The sequence below is a fragment of the Vombatus ursinus genome, unplaced genomic scaffold (assembly GCF_900497805.2).
Source record: "Vombatus ursinus unplaced genomic scaffold, bare-nosed wombat genome assembly UNPS02014779.1, whole genome shotgun sequence".
NCBI classification, from domain to species: Eukaryota; Metazoa; Chordata; class Mammalia; order Diprotodontia; family Vombatidae; genus Vombatus; species Vombatus ursinus.
Genome location: NW_020954557.1, coordinates 40124290 through 40133278, shown reverse-complemented (window position 1 = coordinate 40133278; position 8989 = coordinate 40124290). Strand labels below are relative to the sequence as shown.

General features: G+C 35.6%; 1 non-coding gene across 1 annotated transcript; it reads left to right on the top strand.

Moving 5' to 3' along the window:
- The first annotated feature begins 8024 nt into the window (after positions 1 to 8024).
- LOC114045995 lies at positions 8025 to 8131 on the top strand. The gene has a single exon (XR_003569458.1). It is a non-coding gene; the product is annotated as a U6 spliceosomal RNA (small nuclear RNA).
- Positions 8132 to 8989: the final 858 nt, after the last annotated feature.

The following is an 8989-nucleotide window of genomic DNA, read 5'->3' as shown; positions in this document are numbered from 1 at the left end:
CTAAGTTATGTTTATGTCATAAACAAGTCAGAGGAGAAAGAAATCAGATCTATGGATAGGGGAAGAAATAATGACCAAATAGAAGATAAAATGGAAAATTTTATTACACAAAATTTAAGTGGTTGTATGGAAACAAAACTAAAGCAGTTAAAATTAGAAAAGAAATCATTAACTGGGGGAAGCAATTTATAGCAAGTATATGTGATAAAGAATTTATTTCTAATATATATAAGGAACTGATTCAAATAATAAGAACAAAAACTATTCCCCAGTAGATAAATGATCAAAGGATATAAATAGGCAGTTTTCAAAGGAAGAAATTCAGGCTATCAATAATCATATGAGTAAGATCACTAATAATTAGAGAAATGCAAATTAAATTAATTCTGAAGTCCCCTTGCAACATACCCAAGAAACTAGCAAAGATGAAAAAAGAAAAAAGACCAATATTGGAAAGGCACACTAATGCACTACTGGTGAAGCTATGAATTGGTCCAGCCATTCTGGAAAACAGTTTGAAAGTAGTTGAAACTACAACCCAAATGCCACTAAACTGTGCATAATATTTGACCCAGAAATACCATTATTCAGGCTATATCCCCAAAGAGATTAAAGAAAGAGGAAAGGGGACCATATGCCAAAATATATTTATAACAGCTCTTTTCTATAGCGGGAAAGAATTAGAAACCAAGGAGGTGCTCATTAACTGGGTGAATAGCTGAACAAATTATGTTACATTAATTTAATGGAACATCATTGTGTATTAAGAAATGATGAAAGGAATGGTTTCAGAAAAACCTGAGAAGAGTTGTGTGAACTGAGGCAGAGTGAAGTGAGCAGAACCAATAGATATATTTATAACAACACCACTCCAAAACTAGGGAAAGGAGTGACAAGAAAATGGTTATGGGGGGAAGGGAACATAAGGATGAGAGAAAGAAAATCTGTGTGAAGAGGAATGCCCTAAAGTAGATTGAGCAAAAATAACTAAAGAGACAAAGCACTATCTTTGCAGAGGAAGAGAAACAACAACAAAAATCCTAATTCAGGAAACAGTATTTAAGACCAATGGAGGAAAATGAATTGGTCAGTTTTGCTAATTTTTCTCTTATTCATCTTGAAAAAATGTTCAATGGGATGACTTTCTGGGAGGGGAAATACTGGGAGAAATTCTGGTGACTTTAAAAAACGAAAGATGTTACTAAAACTTACCTTTTTAAAAAATTTAAAGAAAAAAAAGTTATGTGTTGAATTTATTGTCTCTTTCAAAAGAAAAGCAAGTTGAAAATAATAGAGATTCCCAGTTTCATGTGCAATTCTCTCCTTTGACTCTACAATATGAATGGAAATTTGAATTTTATTTGGTATTCGTTAAGCTCAGAATTTTTTTTAAACAATTACTTTAACAGTAGATGGAAAGAAGTGATGAAGACTTGAATTCCAATGGAAGCAGTGGGTGTAAAAAGGGAAAAATATTCAAGTGCTATTGCAAAGATTGAAAATAGGATGTGGCAAGGAAGTGAATTAGGGGCTAAGGGAGAAGAAAGACTCCAGAGTACCTAAGGTCTTGAGCCTAATTGATTAGAACAGTAGTGTCATCAACAAAACAAGAGTCATTACCAAAAGGGTTAGTTTTGCCTGAAAGATGATCAATCCAATTTTGAACACGTTAAATTTGAGGTCCTATTGGATATCTATGTGAAAGTGTCCATCAAGCTGTTGGAAATACAGAACCAGAGCTCAGAAATGTATTTAAAGATTTGGAAGGCATCAGCATAAAGGTAAATTTAATCTAAGCCATACCTGGAAAAATATTCAAGTCAAAGACTATAGGGGGGACAGATATTCCCAGTGTGGGAATTTGTTTTGCTTGACAATGAATATTTGTTATAAGGATTTTGTTCGTCTTTTTATTTAAAAAAAATTAGGACAAGAGGGAGGGAGAAAAAAAGTTAATGTTTGTTTATTGGAAAATAAAAGAATTTTAATTTTTTTCATTAAAAAAAAGGCCTGACTTGGTGCAGTATCCACAGACTGGGAAAAGGGGCCATGGCTGGTCCAGCATCATGAGGTATAGGCAGAGACCACCACTGTTTTAGTTGGGTTAACCTAGCTAGGACTGTGGGAGAGGCAGAGCAAACAAGGATCTCAAACTCAGCCATCTCACTCTGGGCCATGATCTCTCCCTAAGTACCCCAGCTTAAGTCTTCTGGAGAAGACCAGGTTAAGAAGCTATTTCAGGTAGGATTAAAGTGAAGTCAAAGATGGACACTATGTCTACTTATAGCATTCCACTCCTACTCCAGGTCTTACACTGAAGGATCATACTGACCATATCGCCAGAAATTTTAGAACCAAGGAAGAGAAACTTGTCCTTTGCCACACAATCTTCAGAGTTTGAAGGCATAAGCATGTAGAAGAATACTCCTGATACACAGTGTCCCCAAAGATTTAGCTTTAAAAGTTTAAGACTTCACTAAGATTTTTGGTATACCCTGTACAATAAAGTCCTGTGGGTAAGAGAATCCCAAGATAAAATTCCAGAAAAAGAAAATAATTCTATAATAATTACAAAGAGAAGCCCAGAAAATAGAGTGGATTGGCCAAAAGGACTCCTAAAGTGGTTGGAAAAAATGAAAGAAGAGTTGAAAAATATGTAAATAATTAAAATAGGACACTTAGAAGGAGAATAAACCAGTTGGAATGGAATATGGAAAGCCTTACCCAAGTAGTGGACACCTTGAAAATTAAAATGGAGCACACATAGTCAAGGACAAGAGTATATCAAAAGTAGATAAGTCAGTCAAGACTAGAGCTTTGATATACATAGATACATTTATTAGAAAGGAAGGAGGAATTAGTGAAGGCAACCAAGAAAAAATGAGCAGAAAGGTAGGAAGATGTAAGAAAGTGAGAGCAGTGTCACAGAAACTGAGAAAATATTAAGAAGGAATGGGGCATTCAGAAATTATGACAATTTTTAATATCACATTTTAAAAAAAGAAACAACAGGAAGAGGGGTTAGTCAACAGTGTTAAATGATGCAAAAAAGGTCAAGGAATATGAGATTATTGTGGCACTCTTACTGGTTTCCAAATGAAATTAAATTTTTCAAAGAAGGATCATAGGACTTAGAGAATTGTACAAGATCTAATCTAGTCCACCCCCAAAATTTTATACGTGAAGAAATTAAGTCCTAAAGAAATAAAGAGATATTCCCCAAGATCAGACAGTTCAAACGATAGCTGTTGGAGATTTAAACTGAAGTTATCTGATTCCAAATCCAGTCAGAATTAAACATGTAGACTCTTTTCTCAACATTGGTTAGGAAGGCTCTAAGAATCACATAGTTTTATACCACCCATAAACATTAATTTAATTCTTGATGTCTAAAATGTAAATTACGTGTGCATCTCAATGATTTGACATACTGGAAAAACAAAATTATATCAGTATTGCTATTTATCCACGATAGAAAATACAAAAATGTTATAGCTAAATGAAAAGAGAGCTCACACTCACCTTGAGTAACAAGTTAAAGGAGTTGGTGAAGAGATTGGATTAACCATGCCACCAAAGGCAGCAAGAAATATCACTTCATGAGACACTTGGTTGTCTTGCTTTGAGATGCTTGTGATGAACATAAGCAAAAAGATCACTATGAAGATAATTGCAGTTGACCTGCTAACATCTGTTGCAGTAGATGAAAAAATAGGGAAGTTTTCAAAAGAACTCAGCAAACCAGATCTTCTCTAGTAAATCAATGTACACTTTAATACATAGTGACTTTAATGAAAAGGGGAAGTTGGCAAAAAAAAAAAAGTTGAAAAATTTACTCAAGATTAAGAAGTATAAGAGTTCAGAGGCTACACAGAAGCCTAAAGTCATCACAAGTACTTGCTTCAAGAATAAAGTTGAAAGGTGCTGCATATCAAACACACTATAAAAATGCAGTTGACTACATATTAATAGGCAGAAAACAGCAGGTCGACCATGTGTAAGTCATTTCTGAATCAACTGTCCATACAAAAACAGATCAGCTACTTGTCAGAACAAAGATGAAAATTAACCCAAAATTAGGACAAAGATGAGAAAATATTGCATGCAACTATAACATTGCCAATCTAACCTATTTAAATAAGTTATCAATGACCAAAAAAATGAGAACTGGATAAAGGAACAAACACCAACATGAACTATTAATGTTTCCAATGGAAGGTTAACTGATTTAAAGCAATCACTACAATAAGGAGTCTATAATGGCCTAGGAGGCCACCTCAGCCAGCAAACACTTGATCCTCTTGCTAAGTGTAGAGACATGGCAACCAGGGGCAACAACAGTAAAGACTATAAACTCATTTGCAAAGCCTTACAAGAGAGAATGGTGAAAGATTATGAGCTAGTATCACCTCATAAGAGCATAAGAAGCAGCAGAAGGCCAAAGGACTATAAAACTGTGCATACCCTTTGATCCAGCAATACCACTACTAGGTCTATATCCCAAAGAGATCATAAAAAAGGGGAAAGGACCCACATGTACAAAAATATTTATAGCAGCTCTTTTTATAGCTTTGGCCAAGAATTGGAAATTGAGGGGATGATCATCAATTAGGGAATGACTGAACAAGTTGTGGTATATGAATGTGATAGATTACTATTATTCCACAAGAAACAGTGAGCAGGCGGCCTTCAGAAAAACCTGGAAAGACGTTCGTGAACTAGTGCTGAGTGAAGTAAGCAAAATGAGGAGAACGTTGTACACAGAAACAGCTACATTGTATGATGACCAGCTCTGTTAGACTTAGCTCTTCTCAGCAATGCAATGATTTAAGAGAATTCCAAAAGACTCATGATGGAAAATGCTATCCACCTCCAGGAGTCTGAATGCAGATGGAAGCAGACTACTGTCTTTCTTTTTTTCTTTCTCATGGTTTTTCCCTTTTGTTCTGATTCTTCTTTTACAACGTGACTAATGTGGAAATATGTGGAATAAATAATGTGGAAATATGATTGTACATGTATAGCTTATATCAGATTTCATGCCATCTTGAGGAGGAGGAAGGGGAAGGGGGGAAATATAGAATTCAAAATCTTATAAAAGTGAATGTTGAAAACTAATAATTATTTTTTTTTAAAAAGAAGCAGCAAAAGGAAAAATGAGTTTAGAGAAAGCTACAGAGATCCATGTCAGCCAGATCACCCAAACAGCACTTAGAGATGAAATTGGAAGGCCAACCACAAGATAGAAATGTGAGAGATATGTTCATGCTTCTTTGACAATCCCTTTTCTTTATTACATGGAGCCAACTCAAATCCTAATCACTAACATGAAGAAGCAGAAATAGAAATTGGGGGAAAATGCAATGAGTGGCTAGACCAAACCATATACATACCAAGAAGGTCCATGCCAGAGGGATCACAACTTTGAGAATATTGTAGGATTAATTCTCAAGCTATCTGAAAGAAGCTAAGATAGCTAACTATTTTTTTTAATCATAGACAGTATTAGACAGGTAGGTAGCACAGTGTATAGAGTCCTGGAAATGAAGTCAGGAAACCTGAGTTAAAATCCTGTCTCAGACACGTATTAACTGTGTCACCCTGGGCAAGTCACTTAACCTTTGTTTGCCTCAATTTCCTAAAATGTAAAATGGGGATAACCACACCTACCCAGAACAGTTGTTGTGAAGATCAAATGAGACAGTTATAAAGCACTTAGCACAGTCCCTAACACATAGTAGGAGCAATATAAATGCTTATTTTGTTTCCTTTCCCTTCTCTGTATTTCTGTTAAAGACAATCAAAAGGACATCAATTACTATAGACCCATCTACTTCCTCAACTTTATAAAATCTTCATGAAAAGAATTATCTGTATACATATATATACATATATATGTATATATATCAAGGGAGTTTACAAAGAATGTCCTATAATTGATTATACCTTTATAGACACACAATTTCCTGAAAGGTTCAGGGAATACAATATCCTACCATATTTACTGTTTTAACTATAAAAAGGCATTTGATTTGGCAGAACAAAATGAAGCTTTTAAAGCTCTCCTCCAACAAGGTCCCTCCCCTGAATAGGTCAAGATCAGAAGTGATTCCTTAAAAAACGATGAAGATAAATTTGTTCAATGACTCTCTGATCACTAATATCAAATAAGGCATAAAAATAATGCATATGCCTTTGTAAAAGTGTTTGTCACCATTATGGAAGATGGTCAGCAGAGAATCCAAATGGAACTGAAATGGTAAAGTCATATAAACCTGTAGTTTCCAAAGTGGAGGTTGAGCCATGACTCTAAAATGTGTGACTAACCAATCAGAGGGTGGGAAGATAGGTCCTATCCTTCCTGTAATAGTCAATTGTAGGACTCATCTCCAACATGATTACAACTACCTTTATACTATGCTAATATTCCCTCACTTCAGTCCCTCCCTCTGCTATAAAAACTTCCAACTTCAATCCCATTCTGAGCCAAGGACCCACTCTTCAAGGCATGTATAACCTAATTCTTATCTAGTCCCCATAGTAGTGTCTGTGCAAGTACCAATGGGAAAATAACCCCCTCCAGACCATGCCCATTCCCTTTGGCTATTAGCAAGTGGCTTTGGGAAGGCAGGTTCTATGCTCCAAAGCAGTGACTAGTAAGAACCATCCACCTTTATAGAACACAGTGAGTTATACAAGTTGCAATGCATCATGGCTTTCTTTTCGTTATGCATCCCCTGAAATCTACCCCTTCTGAATTACCATTAAAGGCACTGCCATGTTTTGTCACCTAGGTTTATAATCTCAGTCATCTTCAGGTCTTCACTCTACCTCACCCCACATTTCAAATTAGTTGCCAAACCTTGTCATTCCTCCCTCCTCAACACCTTTTGCATCTGTCCACATCTCTTAATCTGAACCTCAACCCTAATCCACAATTTTATCACATCTCTCCTGGACTATCGTAATATCTCCTGATTGGTCTCTCTGCTTCGACCTCTCCCCTCTCTTGTCCATACTGCACACAGGTGCTCCAATGATTTCCTTAAGCATAGCTATTACTAAGTGTTTTTTTAATTTCTATTTTTGTATGTTTTATATAGCTATTAGTACAGTAGCACATATATCTAATTTAAAAATAAATATCCACATACAGTAGATGTTGACAACTTTTTTTTTTACTCATGGGGTAAGCAATCAAAAAAATGTGGCTACTACTGTTTTGGATGATCCTACTTGCAGATGCCACCATGCTGATTGCATCAAGCTCCAGAAAAAATAGAGGGCTTCCTCTATAAGTTTCATAATTCAAATGATATCCACTTAACAACCTATATGGAAAAACCAAGTGAATGAACTATACTTATTGTGAAGACTATGATTTAAAAATGGATGGAGAGTCCATTAAACCAGTCATATACCAAAAGCACATTGTTTTTCAATCACGTCTGACTCCTCATGACCCCATTTAGGGTTTTCTTGGCAAAGATACTGGAGTGGTTTGCCGTTTTCCTCTTCAGCTTATTTTACAGATGAGGAAAGTGAGGCAAACAGGGTTAAGTCACTTGCCCAGGGTCACACAACTAGTAAGTGTCTGACGCCAGATTTGAACTCAGGAAGATAGGTCTTCCTTACTCCAGGCCTGGCACTCTATTCACTGTGCCACCTAGTTGCCCTGTACAGAAGTACACATATCTTGAAATGACACAGCAGGTACATAATGAGTTAGGAGGGACAGCAAGAAGTGGATAGTATTTGAGAAAGTGTCTGGGTGTTTTCAAAGACCCCAAGCTTGTTCCTGCAACAAAAAAACAAAGAACAAAAAACAAGCATGTTTTTAACCAATGTTTTCTTTGTTAATGTTATGTGACTGCAAATCATGGAATACTACACTAAGGAATAAAAAAATGAAAGTAACACAAAGGGCAATAGAGAGGTATCTGTTGGATATAAATAGGCTACAGAAGAGGTGTCAAATATGCTGCCCACAGTGCAGCCCAAACTAGATTAGAATATAATTGGGAATGCTTGTTTTGGCAGCACATATACTAAAATTGGAATGATACAGAGAAGATTAGCATGGCCCCTATGCAGGGATGACACACAAATTCTTAAAGCGTTCCATATTTTTCTAATTCTTTACATCATGACTAATGTGAAAATAAGTTCAATATGAATGTATATATAGAGCCTATATCAAATTGTACACCATCTTGGGCTGGGGGGAGGGGAGAGATGGGGAAAAAATTTGGAAAAAAATCTTATGGAAGTGAATGTTGAAAACTAAAAACAAACAAATAAATAAATAAATAAATAAGAATATAATTGGGAATAGTGAACAAAATAAAGAAAAATAAAATAAGACAGATAATGTTAATATTTATTTTTCTAAGACAATATGCAGCCCACAAGAATCCTTATATACGGTCTAGTGGCCTCCATTTCTATTTGAGTTTGATACCACTGGGCTACAGCATATTATAATATTGGGATGTAGGAAGGTACAGGAAACTTACACAAGAGGATCTGAGTTCATATCCTGCTTCTGATGCTTACTATCTACATGACCTTGAGCAAGTCACTTTACACCCTATGCCTCATTCCTTGTCTGTAAAATTAAGGCACTAGACCAGATGATCCTTGGAATCCCTTCCAGCTCTAGACCTTTTATCTCTGATTCTGTGACTAACTGAATTCTCTAGGTTATTTCTTACAAATATTTGAGATGCTGTGCAGACATAATCTGAATGTATTTCTACATTTTTTAATTGGAATGCCTGTACAAGTGTATTTTTCTTGGAATTTCCTCATAAAGCCTTTTCTCTATTCTGCTCATTTTCCACCTTCTGCTGAGATCAAGATTATCCCATTCATTTATGGTAATGTGGCGATTAAAGAATTGAGAAAGGTGGTATTTGTTCTATAGAAATCTATTAATTGGCATTTTGTATGTGGCCAAGTGGGTTAATCTACTCAATTGATCAATTTG